We start from the raw sequence: 13335 nt of genomic DNA, 5'->3' as shown, positions 1-13335 counted from the left end.
AACACAGTTTTCAGTGTTAACCACTTGAGGTCAACGGACTCAAGAGGCTCAAAGGAAGGTCCCTGCAGGACCCGAAGAACCACCGCCAAGTCCCATGGAGCCACTGGAGGCACAAAGGGAGGTTGAATCCTAAGCACACCTTGGAAAAAGGTGTGAACATCAGGCAGGGTAGCAATCTGTCGTTGGAACCAAACAGACAGAGCCGATACGTGAACCTTCAGGGAAGCAAGACGTAAGCCCAGGTCAAGACCTGACTGTAGAAATGCCAAAATCCTAGAAACCCTGAACACCTGAGGATCAAAGTTTCTGGACTCACACCACTGAAAGTAAGTGTGCCACACTCTGTTGTAAATCCGTGCAGAGGCAGGCTTGCGCGCCCTCAGCATGGTACCGATGACAGAGGTTGAAAAACCCTGGGACCTTAAGACGGCTGTCTCAAGAGCCACGCCGTCAAAGACAGCCGACCCAGATCCGGGTAAAGGCAGGGCCCCTGAGACAGCAGGTCCCGATGCTGAGGCAGAAGGAACGGAGCGTCTACAGACAAGCTTCTGAGATCGGAGTACCAAGGACGTCTGGGCCACGCTGGAGCCACCAGCAGAAACGTGCCCCCATCCTGTTTAATTTCTCTGAGTACCCGAGGTAGCAGGGAGATCGGAGGGAACAGGTACGCTAGGTGAAACGTCCATTTCACCGACAGTGCGTCCACTAGGCTTGCACCGGCATCTCTTGTCCTTGAGCCGTACACGGGCAACTTGCAGTTGTGACGGGAGGCCATCAGGTCCAACTCCGGCAGTCCCCATTGTCCACGAGAAGTTGAAACACCTCTGGGTGAAGCGACCATTCCCCGGGATGCACGTCGTGACGGCTGAAGAAGTCTGCCTCCCAGTTGAGGACTCCCGGGATGAAGACTGCCAAGATTGCCGGAAGGTGGCACTCCGCCCAAGCCAGGATCTGAGACACCTCCGACATCGCAGCTCGACTGCGAGTCCCTCCCTGGCTATTTATGTACGCTATCGTGGTAGCGTTGTCCGATTGCACCTGAACTGCTCTTCCGTGAAGAACGGTGCCTGATGACAGTAGAGCACGGTACACCGCCCGCAGCTCTAGAACATTTATGGGAAGGGCAGCTTCCTCCGCCGACCAACGGCCCTGAAGAGACAACGAGCCGGTCACTGCCCCCCAACCCCGGAGACTGGCATCTGTCGTAAGCAGAACCCAGTCCGGGATCCAAAAGGGGCGACCCTGGACGAGATGAGCTGACTGAAGCCACCACGCCAGAGACCGGCGCACTTCCGGGGACAAAACCAGCATCTGGGATCGGATCCGGTGAGATAACCCGTTCCACTCCGATAGAATCTGCCCCTGCAGGGGCCTGGAATGGAACTGGGCAAATTCCACCATGTCGAATGCCGACACCATGGACCCCAGGACTCTCATTGCTGAATGGACCGACACTCTGCCACTGCTCAGGCAACTGTGTATCCTCAGTTGTACGGAGGACACCTTTTCCGGAGTCAAGAAAATCCTTTGTTGACAAGAATCCAGAAGTGCTCCCAGATGGACCATCCGTTGTGATGGGATCAGACCAATTTATCAACCACCCGTGTGCTTGAAGACAAGCAATGGTCAGGTGGAGATGTCGAAGAAGCACCTCCGGGGAGCTTGCCAGCAGCAGAAGATCGTCCAGGTACGGCAACAGCCATATACCCTGACCCCGAAGGTGGGCAGCCCTAACGGCCATCACCTTGGTGAACACCCTCGGAGCCGTGGAAAGGCCGAAAGGCAACGCCCGAAACTGGTAGTGATGGTTCAGGATAGCAAACCTCAGAAACCGCTGATGTGCCGGTGCTATGGGCACATGGAGATAGGCGTCCTGGATATCGAGGGAGACCATGTAATCCCCGGGTTCCATCACCAGAATGATGGAACGTAACGTTTCCATCCTGAACCTGGGAACTCTGAGGTATTTCTTCAGAGACTTCAAATTCAGAACAGGGCGATGAGAACCATTGGGTTTCTGCACCAGAAACAGAGTAGAATAGTACCCCGTCCCGCGCTGAGACTGCAGAACGGGAACAATGACCCCTGCTTGTAGCAAGGATTCTATAGCTACCTGAATCTGGACAGCTTTGGTCTTGTCCAGAGAAGGACTCGTACAGAGAAACTGGCGGGGCGGCCTGAACCGAAAAGACAGGGTGTACCCCTGAGAGACTATTTCTCGAACCCAGGCATCCGTGGTGGTATTGTGCCAACACTGGGCGAATTGGAGAAGTCGGCCTCCCACTCTGGGGTCCCCCAGAGAGAGGCCGGTCCCATCAGGCAGCAGGTTTATCCTCCTGCTTGGAAGAAGGGCGCCGAGCACTCCATGTCTGCTTCTTGGGCTTGGGTGCGGCCTTGGTCGCCGAATGTCTCGGGAAGGACTGAGCCTTGGCCTTACCCTGAACCCGAAAGGATCGAAAGGCAGAGCTCCTCACTTTAGCCGGTGCAGAGGGAGGAAAGCCGACTTGGACTTAGCCAAAGTATCAACTATTTTGTCCAAATCCGGACCAAATAGTAATTCTCCATTAAAAGGCAAGGCCTCCAGACCCTTTTTAGAGTCTGCATCAGCCCTCCAGAACCTCAGCCACAGGAACCGCCGAGCAGACACCGCTGCAGCCGACACCCTAGAAGTGAGCAGGCTGGCATCCAAAGACGCTTCCCCGATATAGGAAGCTGCATCCCGCATCTGTCCCACTAACGCTCTCTGGATATCTGGAGCATCGTCAGGAAAGGTATCCTCCAAGGTATTGGCCCAGGCCTCAATGGCTTTAGCCACCCAGGAGATAGCTATGGACGGGCGAGCCACCGCCCCGGAAAGAGAGTAAATGGACTTTAAACAAGTCTCCACCTTCCTGTCCGTTGGATCCTTCAAAGAGGAGATAGACGGCAATGGCAGCGTCGCGCTTTTGATCAAGCGGGTGACGTGGGAATCCACCGCCGGCAGAGTCTCCCATTTCCTGCAATGAGCTTCAGGAAAAGGATAATTTGACGCCAACCTCTTCTGTGGACGGAACCTCTTACTGGGTAATTGCCAGGCCGCCGCCATATGATCCGTTAATTGATCAGATAGGGGAAACACATTCGAAGTTACCTTGGCTTTTTTAAAATTAGGAAACTTCGACCTAGGGGCCGGCGTATCATCCTCTACATTTAGGATAGCCCGCACCGCCCTAACTAAGGCTGAAACATTAATGGAGGACTTAGCTTCCACCTCCTGCCCCATGGCATCAGAGTCAGAGTCCTCATGGATTTCTCCATCATCTGAGGACACTTCCGAGTCCGACAACTGCGCAGCTAGTGAACTCACAACAGGACGTTTGGGCGCCCTTGGTGGCACATCACTTTGCAACATGACTGAAACGCCGAGGATGAGGCCGCCAGACTCTGTACAGAGCTGGAGAGAACATCCACCCAAGGTGGAGGAGCCGTCGGAGCAAAACTCTGCAAAGGCACCACAGACGCATCACTGGAGGAGACTGCACATACACAGGCAGTCCCGAATAAGGACCCACAGTCTGGGCCCCGGGGCGAGACTGCAATATTTGCGGAATACCCGGGGAATGGGGGATGGTGGGCTGGGGCAACGCCCTAGAAGGGACCGTTGATGGGACCGATAACAAGTCCGCAATAGACGCCAGCACCTGTGAAAACATCGCCCAAGGAGGGTCCTGTGACACAGGGGGGTTGGAGGGGCCTGGTACCAGCTGGCACCGCCCGCACAGACCATCCTGAGATAAGTCCTCCCATCAACTCCAGCAGCACAGCGTCTGCAGGAAAATAGCATAGGAGCCACAGAGCGCTCAGTCTCCTCATCAGACATGATACAGTAAATACACAAGAAATACGTATCATCAGAGGAATTACGGTATTAACACCCGCACACTCACCAGTATGCGACACAACAGCCCAGATATGGTACTGTGTAGCACACAACAATATGTGACTGACCTCACAAATACGTGATTTATATAAGTGAGGATATCAGAAAACGCGCTTCCCCCACACACCTGCCGGGCTGTAGGAGAAGGAAAGAGATAGGTATAAGCTGACAGTAATGGAGAATAAGTCACAGACAGGCAGCACTAGCAATAGTCACATACAATGCAGAAAAGTTAGTATTCACTGCACCCTCCGCTACAATCAACCGCCCAGATTCAGTGTCTGGGAGGGCTATAGCGCTGTGTACACTGTCCTTTAGCAGGGGAGAGGTACACGCGGCGACCCGCGGCTTACCATGATCCCCGTCGCTTCCGGCAGCAGTCATGGGAGTCCCCAGAGCCCGGCTAGTACAGACTCTGGGGTTACGCCGCAATCCCCAGATCTGTACTGGCGTCGCGGCGCCAGCGGGGGGAAGGAGCGGCAGCGTGGACATCCTAAAGGAAAGTCTGATGCTGCCGCTCTAATAGTGTAAAAAAAGAAGAAAAAAAATAAAAAATGTTTTCTTTAAAATAAAGCTTAGGGGCTGCTCCTGCAGCCCCACTGCGACAGGGTGACCCGACTCCGGCTGGGCACCAACTAAAACTGAGGTGCCTGTGGCTCGGGGGCGGGGTATAGAGGAGGACGGACTCAAGTGCATCCTGGGAACAGTGAAAGCTTTAACTGCGTGGTGCCCGTGGATCCAGATCCAGCAATACCCCAAGGTCAACCCTGTGGACCCCCTATGGACCCTGAAGTAGAAAACCCCTTAAACCTTTCTTCTTCTTTCTAATAATTGGTGATAAAGAAGGGGTATCAGTAGCACTCCTGTCTTTGTCAGGATTCAGCCTGGGATCGTGTCATTCCCATCACTGAATTTAAAAATGTAAATACTGTGTTTAAAGTGTTAGAAATTATTTAAACTATTCAATTGCCAGCGCAGAAAACCCTCAATTAGGGGATTTCTGCTCCCATCCTCCTGAGGTGCATGCAGAAATCCGCACTAACTATGCCTCAGGGTTAGCTACAGTGTTACCGCGTACACATCGCGTCCGGTACTTAATACCAGAGCATTAGTTGCAGTAGGGTGCATCTCCTGGCTTAAGTGACGGGCACAATGCAGTCAACTGAATAGCTCCAGGCACTTAACCCAGGAGCTACATCCCCGTGATAAGAAATTAATTCCTCCTTGGACACTAAAATCAATGTTAGTTATACTGTAGCTGTCTGTCAGTGAAATATTTTCATAGAATTAAATATAATCTGAAAATCGTAATTCCAAACAGCAATAATCTTTCACCCACAATTAGGACAAGAAACAGCATATTCACAGTTTAGTGAGCGTAGTATTAATACCTTCAGTTTACTGGGAGTATCTATATTGCTAACGATTACTATCCACAGACTGCATTGCTAAGCAGTATATTTTAATGTCTTATTCAAAGACTGCCCAGCACATACAGCGTTAATAGGCAGCGATTCAATTAGCTCTCAAAATCTTACCAACCAAAAACTTTAACTGACAGCGCACAGTTACATATGTCTTTAGAATTAGCGACAATTCAACTAGCTCTCAGAGTGGCTATAATTATTGGTATATGTAGAATTGATGGAAGTAATAGATAGAAGTGAAGGTGTTGATGATAGATAATAGTGAACGTGTGGATTATACAGCAAATTAAGAAAAATTAATTTGCAGATGCAGTAAAAAAAGATAAAAGTGAAGGTGCAGATGATGTAGAAGGTAGACAGGAAGGAAAGTGCTGAAGATGCCGGAAGTAATTAGAAGTGAAGGTGCAGATGATGTAGAAGGTAGACAGGAAGGAAAGTGCTGAATATGCAGGAAGTAGATAGAAGTGAAGGTGCAGATGATGTAGAAGGTAGACAGGAAGGAAAGTGCTGAAGATGCCGGAAGTAATTAGAAGTGAAGGTGCAGATGATGTAGAAGGTAGACAGGTAGAGGTGCTGAAGATGCAGGAAGTAGATAGAAGTGAAGGTGCAGATGATGTAGAAGGTAGACAGGTAGAGGTGCTGAAGATGCAGGAAGTAGATAGAAGTGAAGGTGCAGATGATGTAGAAGGTAGACAGGTAGAGGTGCTGAAGATGCAGGAAGTAGATAGAAGTGAAGGTGCAGATGATGTAGAAGGTAGACAGGTAGAGGTGCTGAAGATGCAGGAAGCAGATAGAAGTGAAGGTGCAGATGATGCAAAAGACAGAATTTAAAGTGCTGCTGCAAGAAATAGAAGTGAAGGTGTGGATGATTCAGGCAATAGAAGGGGAGGCGGTCAAAATGCAAACGGCCGACAAGGCATCTGACTAAATCCCGGCGACTACATCCCGGTGTCTAAATCCCAATGTGGGACTAAAGACAGGCCGTCGAAATCCCGACGGCCCGACGGCCGTCGAAATCGCCGTCTATATCCCAACGGCGAAATTTAGACTGATGGCTTCTCGAACGAAGGTAAGCCGGGCACTGTAAGTGCTTAGCAGCGGGGGATTAGGGTACTTACCAGCCCCAGTTGGGATCTTCAGCGTTTGGGCTTGTGGCATCGGTATTTAGTCAGATGGCTGCCTGGCCATGTGCATTTCATACCCAACCCAAGTAAAGATGTGGATGATTCAGGGAATAGAAGTGAAGGTGTGTATTATGCAGGAACTAGACAAAAACAGGATTTTGGTACTTACCGATAAATCCCTTTCTCCGATTCCACAGGGGACACTGGAGTTCAAGACAGTGGGGTATAGACGGTGGTAGAGCAGAGCCTGGCACTTTAAATAATTTAGAAGTGTGACTGGCTCCTCCCCCTCTATGCCCCATCAGCCCCAGTTTAAGAACTGAGCCCGAGAGGAGACGGAGGACAACAGAAAAAACGAGGAGAAGGAGAAGACCACAGAACGGAACAAAACAGACTGAAGGAGAACAATGGAACCCATAACAGGGAACCATGAAGTCACACAACCATATAATGAACCCAACAAAACGGCAGGTACGCAGCGCTGGGCGGGCGTCCAGTGTCCCCTGTGGAATCGGAGAAAGGGATTTATCGGTAAGTACAAAATCCTGTTTTCTCCTTCATCCACTAGGGAACACTGGAGTTCAAGACAGTGGGGACGTCCCAAAGCCAACCTCCTGGGTGGGAAGCGCGGAGAACTTGCTGACCCCTCGGCCAAACCGAAACAGGGACCGCCAAGAACAATAGGCCCAGCAGAAGCAGAGGATCAAGTGTCGTAGAGCACAGTAGACAAATACTACTCCTCAGAAAACAGACACAGAAAAACTTCCACAACGTGCGCACAGCGGAAGTCAAAAGGAACAGAACGGCTGGCAAGAAAACAACCACAGTTGAGAAGCGGCTGAAAATAGACCAAACCAGACAGTTGGTAGCAGCTGCAAACAGCAGAATCCCAGCACCGCTGGTAATAATCATATAGATAGAAGTATGACAATACCAAGCAACAGATACAAAGCTGATCCTGTCCACAGACTCCCAACAAAGAGTATGCAGGGAGGCCAAAGACAATACCCAACAGTCCCCTGAACGATCCTTGAGGTCCAACTACAATAAGTTGTTAACCAGCGGAAAGGTTAGACCATAGAAGTCTCCAAGGAGTGAAGATCCCACGGGGCATGAGGCAGAGCGAATACAAGAGGATGGAGACTACAATTCCTTTCAGAAGGTCAGACAGCAGTAGAACCCATACTGAAAACAGGGATAAAAACAGACAACTTCCAACCTGATGGAAGTGGCATAGTCAGTACTAACTGCCGACCCGAACATAGTGTGAAAACAACCAGGAACTTAGCAGTAAAGGAGCACGAATGTAACCTCCACCCAGGGAGAGCTACCAATAGAGGGAAGCATTCCACACAGCAAGGCCAGGGAACAGGACAACCATGAAAGTACCCATCAGGTACCTATTAGTGTGATAAAAATATCAACAGAAACTGAACCCAACCAGGCCCCCTGCGTGGAACATAGTGACTGTCACACTTATGCAAAGATGTGCACTAGCCCAGAGATGCGCTTTGGTCCATAACCCCAACAGATTCTAGTAGAATAGTGTTGCTAATCTCAATGTTCAAACTATGCACCCACACACCAGGGAAACTCTAAAGTGTAGAGCCAACTGATTAAAAGAGCAGATGGCTGCTATGACAGCAGCTAGGGTGCGTAAGGGAGATTAACGTTATGTATGTCAGGTTGCATGAAATAGAAGCATCTTTCTAGGCATTAGTGAGGTAAACTCTTACCTGTGAGCGACCAGAAGCCCTCTGGACGCTAAGTAGAATGTAACTGACCCTTTCTATCACACAGCAACCCGCCACGTTAGGTATAGAGAGTAGCTTCAGTGGACTAAGACCAATGCTCCACAGCACGGACCTTAGTCTGGAGAAGTGCAGTAGAATTTACTGTGGAAACTAGTAAAATGTTAGTGGAGACAAGAAGGTCGTAGAATAGGACTCTAAATTGAGCCTGTTCCATTAGGGATGTGTATCAGTATAGCCGTGTTAGATTATACATATACCCCAAAACGGTCTACTAGTGTAAGTATCCTACCTATAATGGTGAAGTGCGTATTATGCCCACCAAGCTAATACAACCCAGACCTGACCCTGCCTATAACTGCAGGCGGCCCAAGCCCAAGGCCTCATGGTATGAATTGTACCTAACGGCCCTTTTGAGACTCATTTTATTGAGATATGCGACAAAAATATGGAGTACCGGAATAGATACTGAGAAGGGTACCTGTACCTAGATATAGACTGCGTTGGTTATCCCAAGTAAAGAAGGGATATATCAGTAGTGATAACCCCAGTTAGGGTTAAACAAAAAACAGGTTTTTCCCAATTATTAGGAAATATTAATACAAGTGCACCACTGTAGTTGTAATGACAATAGGTCCCCCTAACGGGCGCCGTAGATATAGACTGAAGGGAACCGGACTATAAACCTCGGAGGGTGTAAGTACCTATCTTTATATACATGTGTGTACATACAAGAAGGTCCCAGGACATGTATAGGGTCCACACTGGAAGCAATGCCCAGGGAATTCTGACTATCACTGTGTAAGCTGCAGAACATGACTCTAGTTTATAGAGCCACCATATAATAGGAATGGATATAGCCTACAGCTTCTGGTAAACCCAGACGGCTACCCATCCGTGGAATAATAGGTAAACCTCATGAATGTGGAAGTAGAAACATAAAATAATATAATATATATATATATTTATACACACACACACAACCCAATCCCTAGGGAGAGATAGTGTAAAGCGGAGTCATTGTACCAACTACCGCATCAGGAGCGTCCAGCCTCCAATCGCAGCATCTTTAGTTATGCTAGATATTATGTGGTAAGGATAAGAAACGATATGAACATATGCATACGTGCACCTAGATACAAGTTTAGTAGGTGCCGATATTTACCTCCACGCTGGGAGACTGCTATTGTGTCGCGTGTGGCCGTCATTCTGTTACGGCATAGGGGCAAGATAGGTTAGCAGCGTACTGTCCCAGACTGGTGTCGATCCTGGGACTTCTGTTACTGGTGTACTCGCCTTATATATTAGCAGCGTGCTTCAGGTGAGCTATTTAGCTCCAGATGAACCCGTTTTTCGAAGGGGGAATCAAAAAGACGATCTCAGTTTAGGCAGTGTAGCTAGTACACAATGGGGTAGCCTCCACAGGCTATGATATCAGGCCATTAGATTAAGCTAGACGCCCTTTGTTAAAAAGCCACCGCTGTCAGCACTCAGCATACTAACAGCCATGCTATAAGCAGGCCGCCTTAGTGCCACTGGAGCTGAACATACTGCAACAGCGCCCACACTTCTGTAAGTGACAACACAGCATCACTTTTCCTGTCCTACAGCGCAATTGTGGGGAAGGGGCAGGAGACCTGGCAGGAGCGGGGGGAGAGTCAGCGCTAGCCCACCTCAGGGATGCTGCTGCAGTGCAGAGTACTGAGGGGGGGATACAATGGCGCCGCTGTGTTTATTAGCTCCGCTTTCTGAGCCTAAGCCAGCGCGGTGCTTCTTACAGAAAACCACCAGCGCAGTATCGAACAGCCGCGCTGAGCTGATTAGCCCAGCCCCGTTATGCAGCTATAATTTACAGCGGGGCTGTGTCATGTAGACTCCCGTTATGGGAGTAGTGGGACGCGGCAGTCTCCCTCCCTGTATATAGAGGAGGGAGGAGCAAGCGTTTCCAATAATAGCTGCGCAGCTTGCTGTAGAGGGGCCCGCGCTCCATCCCTTCAATAAATAGGAGGGGGGACAGCATAAAGCCAGAGACCCGGACGCTGACTGCAGAGTGCAGCGGTGGGTCTCGTTAGCGGCTCCGACACTGCCACATTAGTAACACTGGCAGGGGGAAGGAGCTGTGTGTGACAGCCGCGCAGCACGCGCTGTCCCTGAGCCCAGCGTTTTGGCCCACCACTCCAGCTAGTCAGGAGTGGTGGGATATACTTACAGACTGTTGTGGCCGGGATGCAGGGCTGAGGGGGCGGCGAGGAACCCGGACACATGCCGGTGTCAGCAGTGGCGGGTCCTCGCAGGGTCCGATGACTCCATGATGTGTGCCCCCTCCTCAGGGTCACCGGACACAGGCTGCAGTAGCCGTGGCGGTGCCCTTCCCGGCGGCTCCCACGTAGCAGGCAGACTGCCACAGTAAGCAGCTGCCTGTCCTCAGTGCTTGTTAAACAACACTATAAAAATTAAAATTATATGAAAAGGCTGCAGACAGCCTGATGTGCGACCGGCTCTCTCGGGCACATTCTAAAAACTGGGGCTGATGGGGCATAGAGGGGGAGGAGCCAGTCACACTTTTAAATTATTTAAAGTGCCAAGCTCTGCTCTACCACCGTCTATACCCCACTGTCTTGAACTCCAGTGTCCCCTAGTGAATGAAGGAGAAATAAAGATGATGAAGGGAATAGAAGTGAAGGTGTGGATGGTGCAGGAGCTAAACAGAATAAAGATTATTCAGGGAATAAAGATGATTCAGTGAATAGAAGTGAAGGTGTGGATGGTGCAGGAGCTAAACAGAATAAAGATTATTCAGGGAATAAAGATGACTCAGGGAATAGAAGTGAAGGTGTGGATGATCAGGGAATAGCAGTGAAGGTGTGGATGATCAGGGAATAGAAGTGAAGGTGTGGATGACTCAGGGAATAGAAGCGAAGGTGTGGATGATCAGGGAATAGAAGCGAAGGTGTGGATGTTCAGGGAATAGAAGTGAAGGTGTGGATGACTCAGGGAAAAGAAGTGAAGGTGTGGATGACTCAGGGAATAGAAGTGAAGGTGTGGATGATCAGGGAATAGAAGTGAAGGTGTGGATGACTCAGGGAATAGAAGTGAAGGTGTGGATGATCAGGGAATAGAAGTGAAGGTGTGGATGATCAGGGAATAGATACGAATGTGTGGATGATACCGGAGCTAGACAAAATAAAGATGATTCAGGGAATAGAAGTGAAGGTGTGGATGATCAGGGAATAGAAGTGAAGGTGTGGATGATCAGGGAATAGAAGTGAAGGTGTGGATGACCAGGGAATAGAAGTGAAGGTGTGGATGACCAGGAAATAGAAGTGAAGGTGTGGAAGATGCAGGAACTAGACAAAATAAAGATTATTCAGGGAATATAAGTGAAGGTGTGGATGATTCAGGGAATAGATACAAATGTGTGGATGATGCCGGAGCTAGACAACATAAAGATGATTCAGGGAATAGAAGTGAAGGTGAGGATGACCAGGGAATAGAAGTGAAGGTGTGGATGATCAGGGAATAGAAGTGAAGGCGTGGATGATTCAGGGAATAGATATGAATGTGTGGATGATGCAGGAGCTAGACAAAATAAAGATGATTCAGGGAATAGAAGTGAAGAAGTGGATGATCAGGGGATAGAAGTGAAGGAGTGGATGATCAGGGAATAGAAGTGAAGGTGTGGATCATCAGGGAATAGAAGTGAAGGTGTGGATGATCAGGGAATAGAAGTGAAGGTGTGGATGATCAGGGAATAGAAGTGAAGGCGTGGATGAGTCAGGGAATAGATATGAATGTGTGGATGATGCAGGAGCTAGACAAAATAAAGATTATTCAGGGAATAGAAGTGAAGAAGTGGATGATCAGGGAATAGAAGTGAAGGAGTGGATCATCAGGGAATAGAAGTGAAGGTGTGGATGATCAGGGAATAGAAGTGAAGGTGTGGATGATCAGGGAATAGAAGTGAAGGTGTGGATGATCAGGGAATAAAAGTGAAGGTGTGGATGATCAGGGAATAGAAGTGAAGGTGTGGATAATGTGGGAGATAGACATGAATAAAGGTGTGGATGATTTAGGGAACAGATAGAAGTGTAGTGTGGATGATGCAGGAGCTAGACAGAATAAAGATTATTCAGGGAATAAAGATGACTCAGGGAATAGAAGTGAAGGTGTGGATGATCAGGGAATAGAAGTGAAGGCGTGGATGAGTCAGGGAATAGATATGAATGTGTGGATGATGCAGGAGCTAGACAAAATAAAGATGATTCAGGGAATAGAAGTGAAGAAGTGGATGATCAGGGAATAGAAGTGTAGGTGTGGATGATGCATGAGATAGACAGAATAAAGCTGATTCAGAGAATAGAAGTGAAGGTGTGGATGATCAGGGAATAGAAGTGAAGGTGTGGATGATCAGGGAATAGAAGTGAAGGTGTGGATGATCAGGGAATAGAAGTGAAGGTGTGGATGATCAGGGAATAGAAGTGAAGGAGTGGATGATCAGGGAATAGAAGTGAAGGAGTGGATGATCAGGGAATAGAAGTGAAGGTGTGAATGATCAGGGAATAGAAGTGAAGGCGTGGATGATTCAGGGAATAGATATGAATGTGTGGATGATGCAGGAGCTAGACAAAATAAAGATGATTCAGAGAATAGAAGTGAAGGTGTGGATGATCAGGGAATAGAAGTGAAGGTGTGGATGATCAGGGAATAGAAGTGAAGGTGTGGAGGATCAGGGAATAGAAGTGAAGGTGTGGAGGATCAGGGAATAGAAGTGAAGGTGTGGATCATCAGGTAATAGAAGTGAAGGAGTGGATCATCAGGGAATAGAAGTGAAGGTGTGGATGATCAGGGAATAGAAGTGAAGTTGTGGATGGTCATGGAATAGAAGTGAAGGTGTGGATGATCAGGGAATAGAAGTGAAGGTGTGGATAATGTGGGAGATAGATATGAATAAAGGTGTGGATGATTTAGGGAACAGATAGAAGTGTAGTGTGGATGATGCAGGAGCTAGACAGAATAAAGATGATTCAGGGAAAAGAAGTGAAGATATGGATAATGTGGGAGGTAGACATGAATAAAGGTGCGGATGATTTAGGGAACAGATAGAAGTGAAGGTG

At 48.8% G+C, this 13335-nt stretch overlaps 1 protein-coding gene across 1 annotated transcript in view; it reads right to left on the bottom strand.

The window, feature by feature from the left end:
- The window catches only part of ABCC10 (ATP binding cassette subfamily C member 10), an 80486-nt gene that overhangs the window by 16504 nt on the left and 50647 nt on the right, over positions 1-13335 (bottom strand). The gene's annotated exons all lie outside the window — the stretch shown is intronic.

Source organism: Taudactylus pleione, unplaced genomic scaffold (genome assembly GCF_031769625.1).
Source record: "Taudactylus pleione unplaced genomic scaffold, aTauple2 ptg000320l, whole genome shotgun sequence".
Classification (NCBI taxonomy): domain Eukaryota; kingdom Metazoa; phylum Chordata; class Amphibia; order Anura; family Myobatrachidae; genus Taudactylus; species Taudactylus pleione.
The sequence above is the reverse complement of the archived record's forward strand: the minus strand, read 5'-3'. Positions and strand labels throughout refer to the sequence as shown.